This window comes from Podarcis erhardii (genome assembly GCF_964252035.2).
Source record: "Podarcis erhardii genome assembly, chromosome: 1".
Taxonomy (NCBI): domain Eukaryota; kingdom Metazoa; phylum Chordata; class Lepidosauria; order Squamata; family Lacertidae; genus Podarcis; species Podarcis erhardii.
Genome location: NC_138497.1, coordinates 123,060,527 through 123,078,233, shown reverse-complemented (window position 1 = coordinate 123,078,233; position 17,707 = coordinate 123,060,527).

Below are 17,707 nucleotides of genomic sequence, written 5' to 3'. Positions count from 1 at the left end.
CAAAGCTCTGCCCCTTCCAGCCCTGATGGCCAGCACTTATATTTCCTCAGCCCAGCCCCCTTGCTCCTCCTTTGGCTGCCTCTGTCCAATCAGCCTGGTTGAAATTCCTATTGGCTGTTTGCTAGAACCAATCATAAAAGATACACCCATTTCCTATTACCTTTTATGGGAGACAAAGAGCTATATTTCCTTCTATCCATAAATGGCAGACAAGTAGCCATATATCTTACATTTGCCTCGACAAGGCACCTTAATTACCAGATCACCTTTTGCCCCTGTTGCCCCTGTTGCCCCTGCATTCCAAAACAAATGGCTAAAACAAATGGCTCGTGGTATTAAATTCTATCTAAACAGAGACCTTGGGTTCACATTCTCACACACCATCAATGAAATAAGAATCTAACATTTCTTACTTTCTAAATCCTTTGCCTAATTACATTAAGCCAACAAATCTCATACATAACATAGATAGCTTTTTAGAAGAAAAGGCCTTTGCAAAGTAAAAAGGAACTCAGTAAAAAACAGCTTCAAAAGAAGCCTCTTCAGTTTACACCCCCCCCCTTTCCCAGCCAGCTGCTTTTCCCATTAGCTCTTCCCAAAATTTATTGCCCTTTAACTCTCTCAGTATACCTTAAACCTTAGGAAAATATGGCTAGGGTCTGATGGGAGGCACATGGTATTATTTTCTGTTAAACAACAAATCTTACTATTTACCAACTCTTAATTAGTGTTTTTGCAGCTTGATTGTGAATATGTAGGGTCAGTGTAACCTTTGCTCCTAGCCTGTAATTCCCTTTTACAACTCTGAGAAACTTGTTTCCTGCTACTGCTATAAAAAGGGGGGGCCTTGTTCAGGAGAGCAGGAAGATAAACAACTGCCAAAGTCCTTAGCCAGCTGGTTTCTGCCTGGCATGAAACATACAAACATTTGCAAATATATCTTTAAGCTCATTTTAAAATACAGGCCTTGATCAGATGCCTCACAGCTATTTGTTGCAGCACCCCTGGCTACAAGCTCCCCAGGCGAATGGTGCCTCTGGAACTGGCCAGGGGGTACTTCCCAGGCCCCTGTGGGGCAACATGAGGAGGCACCTCTCTTTAGGGAAGGGGCAGCAGCTGCGGCTGTCCAGAGGACTCCTAAGGAGAGGGGAGAGGAGGAGAGGGAACTCTCCACAAGGGAAGGAGTCAGAAAAAGAACGAGAGGCTGCCAGCTCTGCTGGCAATGGGTGACATAGCTGGGCTCCTGAGCCTCACAGGGCTGCTGCAGAAAGAATGTAGTTGGTCAAGGGAGCCGTGGACTCAAAAAAGGTCAAAAACCTCTGGGCTAAGGGAAACCCAGCCAGATTGGGAGGGGGGATATAAAAAAATATTGTTATGGGCAATTTCTCAAGTCTTTAAAAGTTGTTACACACACTTGTCTTGGCTCCTCACCTCCATGCAACATGTAAGGTGAGAAACCCTGTCGCAACAGTAAAATTAAGATCTGCCTTGCTTTGACTGGTTCCTGCTGCTGCTCATTTTTCTCTGACCCATCATGGATTTAGCCCCAACCCCAAGAAACTAGTAACTGAAAGGAGGTGGGTCATGGGAATTGAAGCGTGTGCTTTCTGCATACGACACCCACTGCCAAGCAGCTCCATCTCACCTGCCCCCAACCCCATACCACCCTCTCTCCTAAAATAGACTGGGGTCACTGAGTCCTTCCCAGCAATAGCCGTACTGGAAGATTCCTAAAATGTTATTAATCCAGAGTTCAGAGTTAAGAAGCCAAATATAAAATAAACGTTCATAAATGTACACGGCAAACACATAAGTAAGTACAGGGGAGCAATCCTGCCAGCTTCTTTAGGAGACAACAAGAGTCTGCAAAGCAGGATACAAATAATAGAAAAAGTATTAAACTGTACATTTCAAAGAATATATAAAAATCACCCTAGCGTTGCATGGCATTAACATTGTTGTAACCACTAGGCACATGGACTCTCCAAGAACCTTGGCACTGAGGCCAGGAATTCCATGTTCTCAACTGCCGTTGCCTAGCAATGGAGCTAGTGACCGTTTGAACTGAGCTTCCTGCATCCTCAGCATCTCGTGGCCTGTAGTGACCTTCGCTCAGTCACTACGTTAGAAGATGGCGTCAAAGTATCCCAATACTAGGAGGAGATAAATGTTTTAATAATTGGAAAAGAGATTTAGCTAAATTTGTATGGTCAGGGGAAAAGCCAAGAATAAAACACAAAATAATGATAGATAAGAAGGAGAGAGGAGGATTTGGTCTCCCTGACATGGAGTTATATCATGATGCGGTGGGTCTGACCTGGCTAAAAGAATGGATCAAATTAGATGACTCGGATGTATTGGAGGGAGTAGAGACGAGATTCGGATGGCATGCCTATCTAATAGATGAAAAAGTCAAAGTACATAAAGGCTTCCTATGGCATATAGTTAGAAAGTCTATATATAAAATATGGGAGAAATATAAAAGGCTCCTAGAACCGAAAACTCCCTGGTGGGCATCGCCGGCAGAAATTGTTGCAGTGAAAAAATTAAATATGAAAGAAAATTGGGATACCTATAAAATTCTATTAAAGGAAGAAAACGGAAGAAGAAGAAGAAGAGTTTGGATTTGATATCCCGCCTTTCACTCCCCTTCAGGAGTCTCAAAGCGGCTAACATTCTCCTTTCCCTTCTTCCCCCACAACAAACACTCTGCGAGGTGAGTGGGGCTGAGAGACTTCAGAGAAGTGTGACTGGCCCAAGGTCACCCAGCAGCTGCATGTGGAGGAATGGAGATGCGAACCCGGTTCCCCAGATTACGAGACTACCGCTCTTAACCACTACACCACACTGGAATTGGAATTAAAGGATTATACAGAAATTAAAGCTCATATTAGTGATTGGTTCCAATATATTCAAATTAAGTATAGATTAGTGAAAGACAAAAAGTTAGGATTTGAAAAAGAAATATCAAAATTTGATAAATACTTAATACAAGAAAAAAAAATCTAAATTGTACAATCTGATCTTAGAGTGGGAAACAAAGGATGAATTGGTTAAAGCATCAATGATTAAATGGGCACAAGATATTGGGGAAAATATTATGTTTGAACAATGGGAAAAATTCTGGAAAGAAGATATGAAATTCACTATGTGTTATATATTGAAAGAAAATTACCTCAAAATGCAACATACATGGTATTTAACACCTGAAAGAATAGCAAAAATAAATAAAAATTGTAGCGACATCTGCTGGCGATGCAGCACTGGAAAAGGGACTATGATACATATATGGTGGAATTGTTTAAACATCAAACAATTTTGGGAAATAATTTATAACGAAATGAAAAAAATGTTCAGATATTCATTTAGGAAAACACCAGAAGGTTTTCTATTGGGAATAGTACCAGGAAGCCTAAAGGAAGAAGACAAGACCTTATATTTATATGCAACAGTAGCCGCAAGGCTATTGATTGCGAAAAATTGGAAAAGCGGTATTGTACCGACAAAAATAGAGTGGCTTGCCAAATTATTGGAGTACTACAATATATCCAAAAGAATGGGAGAAATAGGAAGGATCTCAAAAGAGAAGATAGACAGGGACTGGAAGGTGTTTAAAAGATACTTGCAAAACCATATTGAAAAATCAGAACTATTAGAATGAACAAGTTCCGTTTCAAATACTGAAATACTAAATAAGATGGATAACAATGTGTAACAGAAAAAGAGGTATGAAATGAGGTTAAAGGTGTGTGAAAGAAAGTAATAGAAGTGGAAAGAAATTGCAACTGAGTAGATTGGAAGTCAAACACAAAGGTGGGGTGAGGGGTGGTGGATGGTGATGGGAAAAGGAATTATTCGTGGGATTGAGTGTAGGTATGTTTGAACACTTTTAAGGATTGTATGAAATGTATGTTTGTATATTTGTAATATATGTGTATTAAAAAATCTTTTTAATAAATAATAATAATAATAAATTTAAAAAGAAGAAGAAAAAGAAAAAGAAGATGGCGTCCCAAAGACTCCTGGAGGTAAGTGGAGGTTGCCATGGCCAGGGGACTTAACTCTGGAACCTAGATTAATAGCATCACCAAGTTTGGCAAAGAGCTATCCAAAGTCAAAGAAAGGGTTGAGCTTTGCCCAAGTTTTTGGAAGGGGAGAAGGAATGCCAAAAAGGAAAATTCAGTGTGCGATATTGAAGTCGATTGAATATTATTTTGAACAGAGGATTCCTTCTGATTTATGTACATGTGAATCTAGAACAGACTTCGTTTCTATACAGTGGTGCCCCGCAAGACGAATGCCTCGCAAGATGGAAAACCCGCTAGACGAAAGGGTTTTCCGCTTTGGAGGTGCTTCGCAAAACGAATTTCCTATGGGCTTGCTTCGCAAGACGAAAATGTCTTGCGAGTTCCTGCGGGGTTTTTTCCTCCCCCCCCCCTTTTCTAAGCCGCTAAGCCGCTTATCAGCTGATCCGCTGATCCGCTAAGCCGCTTATCAGCTGATCTGCTGATCACTAAGCCGCTTATCAGCTGATCCGCTAAGCCGCTAATAACGCTAATCCGCTAAGCTGCTAATGGGCTTGCTTCGCAAGCCGAAGAAACCGCAAGATGAAGAGACCCGTGGAACGGATTCTTTTCATCTTGGGAGGCACCACTGTACATGCTGGATGTTATCTTTGTACTATAGTTTGGAAGGGAAAGGGGAAAACAGAAGAAGAAAAGAAAGTGTGAGCGGCTGGCCCAGTGGAGGGGAAGGGGGTGCCAGATGGAGCTGGTTTTTCTGCAGAGCTGAGGCAGGGAGCCCTGCTGCCCACCTGTCCACAGAGTCCATCACAAGAAAAGGGCTGCTCCTAGGTGCAGGCGAGGGAGAGACAGGAGCCCTGGCGGAGCTCTGCTCCTGGAGGAAGGACGGATAAGAAACCGTGCCATGGGCTCTGCTGAGACAGGCCAGCTCCTTCAGGTCTCCTCTCCTCCAACTGTCATCTGGCGGCAGCCATTTCAGCAGGCTGCCTCAGTGGGAGAGATGACAACAGCATTCTAGACACTGAAGCCTGAGCTTGTGAGTTGTCTTTTCCTCTGCCCTCCTTGCCCCCTTTCCTTGTGTGTTGTATTTCTGTTGGTCAGATTGTTTCTTACAATAGAAGTCTGCCATTAGGGAGTTTCTTGCATTTGATTTCATGGAAGGCTCTCTTGGAGCCTTTTTGGCTTAAGAGAGGGGTACAAATGCTCTAAATAATAATAATAATAATAATAATAATAATAATAATAATAATAATTTTATTTATACCCCGCCCTCCCCAGCCAAGACTGGGCTCAGGGTGGCTAACAACCAATAATAAAAACAAGTTGATTAAAAAACAATTTAAAAGATTAAGATACAACATTAAAACATTAGGATGCAGCCTCTTCACAGGAGGGAAAAGGAAACAGAAAGAGGATGAGGGAATCAAACTGATTCTAAGCCAAAAGTCAGGTGGAACAACTCTGTCTTACAGGCCCTGCGGAAAGAAATCAGATCCCGCAGGGCCCTAGTCTCATGAGACAGAGCCTTCCACCAGGCCGGAGCCAGAGTTGAGAAGGTCCTGGCTCTGGTTGAAGCTAATCTAACTTCCTTAGGGCCCAGGACCACTAGGGTGTTGCTATTTATGGACCTTGAGGCTCTCTGTGGGTCATACCGGGAGAGGTGGTCCCGTAGGTACGAGGGTCCTAGGCAGTGAAGGGCTTTAAAGGTCAAAAGCAGCACCTTAAATCTGACCCTGTACTCCACCGGGAGCCAGTGCAGCTTGAAAAGCGCTGGGTGAATTTGCTCCCATGGCAGAGACCCCGTGAGGAGCCTCGCTGCAGCATTCTGCACCAGCTGGAGTTTCTGGGACAGCTTCAAGGGCAGCCCCGCATAGAGCGAATTACAGTAGTCAAGCCTGGAGGTTGGAACCGGTTCAGACCAGTTGGAACCGGTTGAAGCTGGTTTAAACCGGTCAAAGCTGATTGGAACCGGTCTAGACCAGTTGGAACCAGTCCAAACTGCTTGGAACGAGTCTAGACCGGTTGAATTTGGTCCAGACCGGTTTGAACCGGTCCAAGCTGTTTGGAACTGGTCTACACCAGGTCGAACCGGTTGAGACTGGTTGGAACCGGTTGAAGCCATTTTAAACTGGTCTGGACCGGTTTGAACCGGTCCAAGCTGGTTGGAACCAGTCTAGACCAGTTGCAACCGGTTCAGACCAGTTGGAACTGGTTGAAGCCGGTTGGAACTGGTCCAAGCTGGTTGAAATCGGTCTAGACCAGTTGGAACCGGTTCATACCGGTTGGAACCGGTTGAAGCCAGTTTAAAACTGTCCAAGCTGGTTGGAACCGGTCCAGACCGGTTTGAACCAGTCCAAGCTGGTTGGAATAGGTCTAGACCAGTTGGAACAGGTTTAGAGCGGTTTGAACCGGTTGAAGCTGGTTTCAGCTGGTCTAGACCGGTTGGAACTGGTCCAAACCAGTTGGAACTGGTTGAAGCCAATTTGAACTGGTATAAGCTGGTTGGAACTGGTCTAGACAGGTTGAATCTGGTCCAAACAGGTCTGGTCCGGTTAAAGCCGGTTTCAACCTGTCCAAGAAGGTTGGAACCCGTCTAGACCGGTTAGAACCGGTCTAGATTGGTTGGAACCATCCAAGCTGGTTGGGAACTGTCACAGTTGGTTTGAACCAGTCTCAGCCGGTTGGAACTGGTCCAAGCCGGTTGGAACTGGTTGAAGTCAGTTTCAGCTGGCCTAGACCGGTTGGAACTGGTCCAAACCAGTTGGAACTGGTCCAAGCAGGTTGGAACTGTTCCAAACCGGTCGGAACCGGCTGAAGCCAGTTTGAACCTGTACAAGCAGGTTGGAACCGGTTCAGACCGGTTTCAACCAGTTGAAGCCAGTTTGAACCGGTCCAAGCTGGTTGGAATCGGTCTAGACCGGTTGAAAGTGGTCCAAAGCGGTCTGGACCGATTGAAGCTGGTTTAAACCTGTCCAAACAGGTTGGAACCGGTCTAGACCAGTTGGAACCGGTTGAAGCCGTTTTAAACCGGTCCAAGCTGGTTGGAACCGGTCTAGACCGTTTGAAACCGGTCTAGACTGTTTGAAACCAGTTCAGACCGGTTGGAACCGGTTGAGGCCGGTTGGAACTGGTCCAAGCTGGTTGGAACCGGTCTAGACCGTTTGAAACCGGTCTAGACTGTTTGAAACCAGTTCAGACCGGTTGGAACCGGTTGAGGCCGGTTGGAACTGGTCCAAGCTGGTTGAAATCAGTCTAGACCAGTTGGAACCGGTTCAGACCAGTTTGAACCGGTTGAAGCTGGTTTAAAACGGTTCAAGCTGGTTGGAACCCATTTAGACCGGTTAGAAACAGTCCAAGCTGGTTGGAACTCGTCTAGACCAGTTGGAACCAGTCAAGCTGGATGGAACCTGTCACAGCCAGTTTGAACTGCTTCAGACTGGTTTGAACTTGTCCGAGTCGGAGGGAACAGGTCCAGATGGTCTGAACCGGTCGAAGCTGGTTGGAACCTGTCCAAGCCGGTTTGAACCGGTCCAAGCTGGTTGAAGCCGGTTTCAGCTGGTCTAGACCGGTTGGAACTGGTCCAAACCGGTTGGAACTGGTCCAAACCGGTTGGAACCGGCTGAAGCCAGTTTGAACCAGTCCAAGCAGGTTGGAACCGGTCTAGACTGGTTGGAACCAGTCAAGTTGGTTGGAACCTGTCACAGCTGGTTTGAACCAATCCCAGCCGGTTTGTACGGGTCAAAGCCAGTTGAAGCCGGTTTTAGCCGGACTACACTGGTTGGAACTGGTCCAAGCTGGTTGGAACCGGTCCAGACCTGTTTGAACCGGTTGAAGCCGGTTTCAGCTGGTTTAGACCAGTTGGAACTGGTCCAAACTGGTCGGAACCGGTTGAAGCCAGTTTGAATCTGTCCAAGCAGGTTGGAACCGGTCTAGACCAGTTGGAGCCGGTTGAAGCCAGTTTGAACTGGTCCAACCTGGTTGGAACCAGTCTAGACCGCTTGGAACTGCTCCAAGCTGGTTCAAACCTGTTGGATCCGGTTGAAGCCGGTTGGAACCAGCCCAAGCTGCTTGGAACAAGTCTAGACCGGTTGGAACCGGTCCCAGCTGGTTTGACCCGGTCTAGACCAGTTGGAACCGGTGCAAGCTGGTTTGAACCGGTCTAGACCGGTTAGAACCGGTCCAAGCTGGTTGGAACCGCTCTAGACCGGTTGGAACAGGTCAAAGCCAGTCTGAACCATTCCAAGCTGGTTGGAAACGGTCTAGACTGGTGAGAACCATTCCAAGCTGGTTGGAATGAGTCTAGACCGGTGGGAACCGGTCCTGACCGGTTGAAGCTGGTCTAGACCGGTTGGAACCTGTCCAAGCCGGTTGGAACTGACCTAGAATGGTTGGAACTGGTCCAAGCTGGTTAAAACTGCTCTAGACCGGTTGGAACTGGTTCACAACGGTTTGAACTGGTCCAAGCTGGTTGGAACCGGTCTAGACCAGTTGGAACCGGTTCAGACCAGTTGGAACCCCTCTAGACTGGTTGGATCCAGTTCAGACCGGTTTGATCTGGTCCAAGTTGGTTGGAACTGGTCTGGACCAGTTGCAACCGGTTCAGACCGGTTGAAGCCAGTTTAAACCGGTCCAAGCTGGTTGGAATGGCACGAGACTGGATGGAACCGGTGCAGGCCGGTTTCAACCGGTTGAAGCCAGTTTCAGTCGTTCAGGACTAGTTGGAACCGGTTCAGACCGGCTGGAACCGGTCCAAGCTGGTTGGAACTGCTCTACACCGGTGGAACCAGTCCAAGCTGGTTGGAATGGGTTTAGACCAGTTGGAACCGGTTTACACTGGTTTGAACCAGTTGAAGCCGGTTTGAACCGGTCCAAGCTGGTTGGAACCGGTCTAGACCGGTTGAATCTGGTCCAAACAGGTCTGGTCCATTTGAAGCCGGTTTGAACTGGTCCAAGGTGGTTGGAACCGGTCTAGACTGGTTGGAACCGGTCCAAACTAGTTCGAACCACTCTAGACCGGTTGAAACCGGTTCAGACCGGTTGGAACTGGTTGAAGCCACTTTGAACTGGTCCAAGCTGGTTGGAACCGCTCTAGACCGGATGATCCAGGCTGGTTTCAACTGGTTGAAGCCAGTTTCAGTTGGTCTGGACCAGTTGGAACTGGTTCAGATCGGTTGGAACCAGTCCAAGCTGGTTGGAACGGGTTTAGACCAGTTGGAACCGGTTTAGACTGGTTGGAACCAGTTAAAGCCGGTTTGAACCGGTCCAAGCTGCTTGGAACCAGTCTAGTCCGGTGGGAACCAGTCAAGTTGGTTGGAACCTGTCACAGCTGGTTTGAACCAGTCTCAACTGGTTTGAACTGGTTCAGGCTGGTTTGAACTTGTCCAAGTCAGAGGGAACAGGTCCAGATGGTCTGAACCGGTCCAAGCTGGTTGGAACCTTTCCAAGACAGTTTGAACCGGTCCAAGCTGGTTGAAGCCGGTTTCAGCTGGTCTAGACCAGTTGGAACTGGTCCAAACTGGTCGGAACCAGGACTTCCTGGTTGGTCATGTGGTATGGCAGTCGTGGAGTCTTTCGGCTGAAAGAATTCCAGCACTTTGAAGAAGGGAGAGACTGTAAGAGTGACACAGTTCCCCATTAAAATCTCAGATCGGGCATTCTGCGACTCCTCCAGTCCCCGGTAAGCTTGTAAGGGCACCGAGAGTGAGTGGGGTGAGACGCAGCTCAGCGGAAACGACTGCTCTCTTCAAAGCTGCAAAGCTCTGAGAAATGGCTCCCCTTCTGTTGAACAAAAATATGAATCGGCGTGCAAAGACTAAAGCCTAAAAGTAAAGAAAACTTTTAAAACTGGCAGCGATTTCCCCCCCTTTCCTTTCTTTGGGTATGTGAATGATTTATTACAATTGGAAACTTGCCTAATTAGACTGAGATATCCTCTCTTGGCAGCGGACCAGCCGAGAGGAAAGGCTAGTCTCCATGGTGATTTTATAAGGAAAGTGAATAAACTTAATCTCCACCTCGACTGAATAGCCTATAAATTGTCCTGCACTGACTAGTAACGTTCTAGAGTGATAAAAACTGTCTTACTTCCTCTCAAGAAAGAGAGCTTTGGATAAACTTCTCTCTGCCATATTTTTTGTTGTGACTGAAGCAGTTTTAAAGACTAAGGAAGCTGCTTTCGATTTGGCTGGTGGAAAGGAGAAACTCTTTTTCCTCCATTGTTCTGGCAGACTGTGTGATTGACCTTGACGTTCCTCAGTTATGACTTCAGAAAAAGAAAAGCCTATATGTGGCTCTAAAGAACCGACGCAATTCGAGGAGTCGGTATTGTCAGCGTTAAATGATATTAAAGAAGGACTGGACCGCAATACAGGCACGGTAAATAAATTGGAAGAAAGGTTTGACCAGTTGAGCACCGACCTGCAAGTTGTCAAAGAGCAAATTAATACACATGATGAAAGATTGACACAATTGGAGAATGTTCGGGTCCAGGACCTGGAATGCTTGCAACAGGAAAATGCAACAGCTATAGCTTATTTACAGCTGGCCCAGAAACAATCTCATCTGAGATTGAGAGGATTTCCTAATCTGGAACAGGATCAAGATAAACTCAGAGAATGTGTGATAAAACATTTTGTTGAATTCTGGGATCTGAAAAAAGAGGAGAGGGAAGACTGGGTGGAGAAAGCCTATAGATTTGGACCTAAAAAAGAGACTAAAATAACTTATGACTGTATTGTGGTCTTTAAGACCAAGGAACAAAGAGATATCATTTTGGGACATCACTTCAAAAAGGACTCAAAGTGTTTGATAAAGTGGTGGTTCTTTTCAAGGAAATTCCTAGGGTTTTTTTGAATTTGAAATCCCAGTACAAGGATTTGACAGACATTCTGAGGAGAAAGAACATTTTTTTCAGGTGGGAATTTCCAGAGGGCCTATCCTTCAAATTTGAAGGAAGAAAGCAAAAGATTAAGAATCTTCAGGAGAAGGATAGATTTATCCAGAAGCACTCGGTAGAACTTGGATTGCAAACTCCCCAGCTGCGGGGGGCGGAGGCAGCCTCCTCGTAAATAGACAATATGGTGTTGAGAATTTATTCATGGAATGTTCATGGCATGAACTTGCCACAAAAAAGGGAAAAAAATTATCATATTTTGGAGAAACAACATTTGGACATAATTTGTCTACAGGAAACCCACATTACAAGATTACACAAAAAATTTTTAATAAATAAAAGATTGGGTCAAGAATTTATTTCTTCTGACAAAGTCAAAAAAAGAGGAGTGGTTTTCTACATCAAAGATAAATGGAATCCAAAATTTGCTTTCAATGAGGAAGGAAGATATATTGCAGTTGAAATTTCAGCACAAGGCGAGAAATTTTTGGTATTAGGAATCTATGCACCTAATGATGGCAAAGCGGAATTTTTTAAGAACCTGGAAGCAAGTCTGCCGGAATACTTGGATTATAACATTATTTTGATGGGGGATTTGAATGGACTTGCATCTACCTTGATGGACAGAACTCAGAGATCAAAGGTTACGAACTCTGGCAGACTACCAAAGACTTTCTTTGATCTAACTGAAAAATTTGATCTGTCAGATATATGGAGAATTAGAAATCCAATGGAAAGAGACTTCACTTTTTTTCCAGATGCAAACCAAGTATTTTCATGAACAGACTATATATGGATATCCACAGACTTGGTTCCTAAAGTGGCAAAAACGGAAATTTGCCCTAAAACCTGCTCGGATCATAATGCAGTTTCTATGGACTTGAAAATGTTTGTTCAGGGTTCCTTCAGGTGGCGAATGAATGACGATTTGTTGAGAAATTCATCAATTGTAAATAAGGCCAAAAAACCCTAAAGGATTATTTTGAACTTAATATGACTCAAGGAATGGAAATAAGGGTGATTTGGGAGGCCAGCAAAGCGGTAATGAGAGGGTTTCTGATACAACAAAACGCAATTAGGAGAAAGTCACAGAATGAGGCAAAAGACAAAATTATGGAACAACCGAAAGACAAAGAGGAGAAGCTTAGAAGAAACCCAAAGAATTTGCAGATCCAAAAAGAAATTAAAGCCTTACAGGTTCAATATTCACAGTTAGTAAACCAAGAAATTGAATGGAAGAAAAGAAGGATGAGACAAAGAAATTTTCAATCTGCAAATAAATGTGGGAAACTATTAGACTGGCAATTAAAAAAGAGACAAAAACAAAGTACTATTACAAACATTGTTACAGAAGGAAAATCGGTAGAGAAACCTGCAGACATTAGAAAATGTTTTTATAAATATTGTAAGCAACTGTATAAAAAAGAAAAAGAAGATCATTGAAAGATTGGCTTATACAACCTCTGGTAGAAATATCTAATTCAATTTTACAGGGTGGGAAAGCACCTGAAACCTGGAAACAAGCTTACATTACTCTGATTCCTAAACAGGGTCAGGATAGATCCAACATTAAAAACTACAGACCAATCTCCCTACTTAATGTGGATTATAAAATTTTTGCAAATATACTGGCTAATAGGCTAAAAAAGATTTTATCTGAGTATATTCATAAAGACCAGGCAGGATTTCTGCCTGGAAGACATATGAAAGATAATATTAGAAATGTTGTGGATATTTTGGAAAAGTTAGAAGCAAGAAAGAGTTGTAAAGCAATGTTAATGTTTACTGATGCTGAGAAATCCGGCCTCGACTACTTCACCTGCGGAACAACATTTTTCTGAAAAAATCCCTAAGCCGCGCGGTCACAATTTCATCAAAAATCGGCCGTTCTCCACTTCACTCAAAAATGGTGCCAAACTGTTGCGAATTCTCCCCTGAAAGGTTTGGCGGTGGAAACAGAAGGCTTTTGGTCATAGGCCAAGAAATCCGCCCTCAACTACTTCACCTGCGGAAAAACATTTTCCTGAGAAAATCCCTAAGCCGGCAGGTCACAATTACATCAAAAATCAGCCGTTCTCCACTTCATTCAAAAATCGTGCCAAACTGTTGCGAATTCTCATCTGAAAGGATTGGCGGTGGAAACGGAAGGCTTTTGATCACAGGCCAAGAAATCTGCCCTCGACTACTTCACCTGCGGAAAAACATTTCTCTGAAAAAATCCCTAAGCTGGCCGGTCACAATTTCATCAAAAATTGGCCATTCTCCACTTCACTGAAAAATGGTGCCAACCTGTTTCAAATTCTCACCTGAAACGTTTGGTGGTGGAAACGGAAGGCTTTTTATCATAGGCCAAGAAATCAGCCCTCAAAGACATAGCCCGTGAAAAAAAAAATTCTAAGCCCCGGGGTCACAATTTCAGCAAAAATCCGAAATTCCCTAATTAACTCAAAAATTGTGCCAAACTGTTGCAAATTCTCCCCTCAAAGGTTTGGCGGTGGAAACAGAAGGCTTTTTTTTCACAGGCCAAGAAATCAGCCCACGACAACTTAACCTGGGGGGAAATAAATTTCTAAGCCCCGGGGTAACAATTTAATCAAAAATCGGCCGTTCTCCACTTCACTCAAAAATGGTGCCAAACTGTTGCAAATTCTCACCTGAAAGGTTTGGCAGTGGAACGGAAGGCTTTTTATCATACGCCAAGAAATCAGCCCTCAAAGACATAAACTGTGGGGGGGGTAAATTCTGAGCCCCGGCGTCACAATTTCTGCAAAAATCTGAAATTCTGCAATTCACTCAAAAATAGTGCCAAACTTACAAATTCTCCCCTGAAAGGTTTGGCGGTGGAAACAGAAGGCTTTTTGTCATAGGCCAAGAAATCAGCCCTCGAAGACATTACATGAGGGGGAAAAAATTTCTAAGTCCCGGGGTCACAATTTCAGCAAAAATCTGAAATTCTCCAATTCACTCAAAAATGGTGCCAAACTGTTGCAAATTCTCCCCTGAAAGGTTTGGCGGTGGAAACAGAAGGCTTTTTGTCAAAGGGCAAGAAATCAGCCGTCGAAGACATAACCTGTGGAAAAAATATTTTTAAGCCCCGGAGCCACAATTTCAGCAAAAATTTGAAATTCTCCAATTCTCTCAAAAATGGTGCCAAACTGGTGCAAATTCTCCCCTGAAAGGTTTGGCGGTGGAAACAGAAGGCTTTTTATTATACGACATGAAATCAGCCCTCAAAGACATAACATGTGGCAAAAAAAAATTCTAAGCCCCGGGTCACAATTTCAGCAAATATCTGAAATTCTCCAATTCACTCAAAAATGGTGCCAAACTGTTACAAATTCTCCCCTGAAAGGTTTGGCGGTGGAAACAGAAGGCTTTTTGTCATAGGCCAAGAAATCAGCCCTCGAAGACATAACCTGTGTGGGGGGGGGGAAATTTCAAAAGCCCCGTGGTCACAATTTCAGCAAAAATCTGAAATTCTCCAATTCACTCAAAAATGGTGCCAGACTGTTTCAAATTCTCCCCTGAAAGGTTTGGCGGTGGAAACGGAAGGCTTTTCATCATAGACCAAGAAATCCGCCCTCAGCTACTTCAACTGCGGGAAAACATTTTTCTGAAAAAATCCCTAAGCCGCCGCGCGGTCACAATTTCATCAGAAAATGCCGCTTTTCCACTTCACTCAAAAATGGTGCCAAACTGTTTCAATTCTCACCTGAAAAGTTTGGCAGTGGAATCGGAAGGCTTTTTATCATAGGCCAAGAAATCAGCCCTCAAAGACATAACATGTGGCAAAAAAAATTTCTAAGACACGGGATGACAATTTCAGCAAAAATCCAAAATTCTCCAATTCACTCAAAAATGGTGCCAAATTGTTGCAAATTCTCCCCTGAAAGGTTTGGCGGTTGAAACAGAAGGCTGTTTATCATAAGCCAAGAAATCAGCCCTAGAAGACATAACCTGTGGGGAAAAAAATTCTGAGCCCCGGGTTCACAATTTCAGTTAAAATCTGAAATTCTCCAATTCACTCAAAAGTAGTGCCAAACTGTTGCAAATTCTCCACTAAAAGGTTTGGTGGTGGAAACAGAAGGCTTGTTATCATAGGACATGAAATCAGCCCTCGAAGACATAACCTGTGGGAAAAAAATTCTAAAGCCCCTGTGTCACAATTTCAGCAAAAATCCGAAATTCTCCAATTCACTCAAAAATGGTGCCAAACTGTTGCAAATTCTCCCCTGAAAGGTTTGGCAGTGGAAACAGAAGGCTTGTTATCATAGGACATGAAATCAGCCCTCGAAGACATAACCTGTGAAAAAAAAATTTAAGCCCCGGGGTCACAATTTCAGCAAAAATCACTTCCGGAGGCGGCGCGAAACAGCGATGGCGGTCCTCTTCACTCTCTGAAGAGGGGCTCCGCAGAAAAGGGTCGCTCGCTGCGGCATAGCGGCGACCCGTTAGGAAAAACCACGGGCAGAGGGAGCCCGTGGCCGTGGGACTCGGCGGGCGCCAGGAACCCCCCCAGAAGTGTCGAAGGGACCCCGTAAGGGGCTCCGGAGCGCGAAAGGGGGAGCGGCGCTGTGAGTTCATCGCTCTTTCTGCGGGAGGCGAAGCCGCGCGGCTGCTGCTGATGAGCGCCGACCTTTCTTCCTGTGAACATCAATTTGGCAAGTAACATACCCGTGAGTAAAGTGAACTACAATTTGGACTTAAAATATTTTTTTTTCTCCGGGTTTGAAAACGGGAGACGAGTAAAAGGAAGTCCGTCTCCCGATACTGCTTACAAGATCAAAGCATAGACATAGAGGAGCGCTGAGGCGTTTAAGGGAACTTTATAAAGTGGAACTATTGTGCATTTACAGAATTTGCAGTCTTCTTATTCAAAAGACTAAGAGAGATCTTATCTATGCCTACGGGACTTGTATTTGGAACTTTGTTTCAAGAACGCAAGTCGTCGGGCTGTCAGTGCGTAATTGAGCTGTCAAACTGCGGACTACAGTAACAAGATTTTAAGTTGCTACATATATTGAGACTTCAATGTTTAAAACACTGTTGCAAATACCTCTCTGGCTCCTTGTGGCTTTAGTTTAAAAAGTAGAGGACTCTGCGAACCTTCCTTTTGTCTTGGAATTACAAATTAAAAAAGAGATCATAGAAACTTTAAATGGCGGAAAAATCCTCTCCTTCCTTGAAATTTTAAGATACTCCCCCTAGAGGATTGTGGAGTTACAGAGGCCTGGGAAACATACTTTGTTTGGAATCTCTGTGGTTTAATTGTTTGTACTCTGGACTTGCTTTCTCATGGAATAAAGGATAATTTGACCTTGAACAAGAGGCAGGTGTGGAATGAGTGGCACAGGGAAAACAAGAGCAGCAAAAGCTAGAGAAAGAGAAAAAGAAAAAGAAAGGAAGCCTGTGCAACTTGTCCAAACAACCTTAGCTCATCACCGCAGATCATCTGTTCCAACCGTCCTGATAGCACAGGAGGGGGAGGCCGAACAGCCTGCTGAAGAGGACATGGCAACAGGAGGATCTGACACAGTTTTGAAACAAATTTTAGAACAATTAGCAATTTTAAATCAAAAAGTGGACAATCAATCACTAAAAATAGACCAAGCAACATCCACTATTAGTGCGCTATCTGAAAAGGTCTCTCAGAATACTCAGGCAATTGAGAATTTACAAGGAGCTACAGCTGAAAATCATAAATTAGCTGTGGAAGCTTATCAAAAAGCGGAGCAAGCAAGTAAAAAAGTTGATGAGATTAAAGGTGAAATCAAGCCTCTGCAAAGACAGGTAGGGGAACAACAGGCCTACGCATGCACACGAAAGCTCATACCTAGAACTAACTCAGTTGGTCTTTAAGGTGCTACTGGAAGGAATTTTTTTATTTTGTTTTGACCATGGCAGACCAACACGGCTACCTATCTGTAACTGGAACAGGCCTACCTGTCGATGGTTGAATTGAGAAACAAGGAAAATAACCTTAGGCTGAGAGCTGTCCCAGAATTGGAGGAAGGCAACTTGGAGGGATTCTTGACACTTTTATTCTCCAAATTTTGGGGAATAGAAGAAGATAAAGACTTTAAAATTGTGACTGCATTTAGACTGGGCAGATCGGTGAAGAAAGACAAGTCCAGAGACTGTTTGGTTATTTTGAGATCAAGAGAAGAAAGAGACAAGATACTAGGCCTACATTTCAAAAAATCTTTAGAGATAGAAGGTAAAAAGGCTGAAATTTATAGAGATATACCCAAATTGTTATTGGATCTTAGAGCCTCATACATAGAACTGGCAAAGCTGCTGAGAAACAACACAATCCCTTACAGGTGGGAGTTCCCGCAAGGACTATCATTTAGCTATAAAGGAAGGAAAGTAAGAATTAGAACACCAGAGGACCAGCAGAAGTTTCTTCACGACAACGGGGAAGACCTCCAGAAAGGAGCAGTTGCGTCTTGGCCACCTCCATTACCAGAAACTAAACAGCCTGGAGCTGGACCATCATTACCACCGCCGGGAACGGGGGAATCCTAAACACCCCATTGTAAGGCCTACAAATTGATTCAAGATGTCTCTGCAACTTCTTAGTTGGAATATAAATGGCGGAAATTCTCCAGAAAAAAGAAGGAAGGTATTTCACATTTTGAAGAAAGAACAATTGGACATTATTTGCCTGCAAGAAACACATGTGACAAGGCTCCATCGGAAAGTGCTAATTAATAAAAGGTTAGGCCAAGAATTTATTTCTTCGGACAGAGTCAAGAAAAGAGGAGTAGTGATATATGCAAAGGAGAGCCTG